Source organism: Chrysochloris asiatica, unplaced genomic scaffold (genome assembly GCF_000296735.1).
Source record: "Chrysochloris asiatica unplaced genomic scaffold, ChrAsi1.0 scaffold00268, whole genome shotgun sequence".
NCBI lineage: Eukaryota > Metazoa > Chordata > Mammalia > Afrosoricida > Chrysochloridae > Chrysochloris > Chrysochloris asiatica.
The window spans coordinates 3460660-3462062 of NW_006408786.1; the positions used below are offsets into that span (position 1 = coordinate 3460660).

The 1403-nt window shown below is 37.7% G+C and overlaps 1 pseudogene; it reads left to right on the top strand.

Annotated features, from left to right (window-relative positions):
* Positions 1–832, top strand: LOC102840675 (annotated as a pseudogene).
* The last annotated feature ends 571 nt before the right edge of the window (positions 833–1403 follow it).

Genomic DNA, 1403 nt, shown 5'->3' on the forward strand with positions numbered 1-1403 from the left:
TTCCTGTCCATGTACCTAGTCACCCTCAGTGGGAACCTGCTGATCATCCTGACTATCATCATGGCCTCTCACCTCCACACACCCATGTACTTCTTCATCTTCAGTCTCTCTTTTACAGACATTTGTTTCACCTCCACCACTGTCCCAAAGATGCTGATGAACATTCAGATGCAGAACAAAGTTATTACCTATGAAAATTGCATTACTCAATTGTATTTTTTCTTACTTTTTGCATCATTAGACCATTTCCTCTTGACAGTGATGGCTTATGACCGATTTGTGGCCATATGTCACCCACTACACTACACAGTCATCAGGAACCCAAAGTTCTGTGGTCTCCTGGTTTTTGGTTCCTTACTACTGAGTGCTCTGGAGTCTCTATTAAACAGCTTAATGGTTTTGCAGCTGTATTTTTGTACAGAATTGGAAATCTCCCACTTTTTCTGTGAATTTAATCAGGTACTCCAACTTGCTTGTTCGGATAGTTTCCTCATTTACTTAATATATTTTTTTTTTGTAACTGGACTTCTGGGTGTTATTCCACTTACTGGGATCCTTTTCTCCTACTGTAAGATTATGTCCTCCATTTTCAGAATTTCATCAGCTGAGGGGAAGTCTAAAGCCTTTTCCACTTTTTCCTCACCTCTAAGTTATTTGCTCATTCTATGGTAGCGTTCTTGGAGTCTATCTTAGTTCTGCTGCTTCCCCAAACACCAGGGCCACTGCAATAACCTTAGTGATGTACACTGTGGTCATACCCATGCTGAACCCCTTTATCTACAGTTTTAGAAATAAGGATATAAAGCAGGGCCTGAGAAAACTTTTAACCTGAGAAATGTTTCCTCTACAATAAAATGATTTTACTAGAGGGTAGAGAGTTATTCATGAGCAATGGAGCTCAAAATCATGAAGACCTATATAATACTTAAATCTGCTCAAAACTCTGATTTTTTTCAGAATGCAGTCTCCATTATTTTTAAAGTAATTTTTTCTTGCATATTTCTTTTTAAAAAATACTAAGTATAGGCTTATTAAAAAAATTCATCAGTTTTCCATTCACCAAATCATATGCTTTGTTCCATCTCAATGATTGCAATCACCTCCATGGATTATCAGCTACCAGCTTCCTCCCTGCAGTTCCTATTTACATTCCACCCACTTTCCTGTCCATTCTCAACTTTGTCCAATAGTAAGTGCACCTTAGACAGCCTTTTGTGAACATTAAAGATCCCATCCCAGATATTAATTACCAAATTTGCATTTAGAAACTTGTCTTTGTGGACTATGTTATGTTGTAGAAGATAGGGAAAAGTATTGACTCACGGTTAGAGTGTCCTTTGCTGTTGGATGTGCTCAATTTTCGATAGAGGAATGTATAATACAGCATCATGCATAAATGTGTA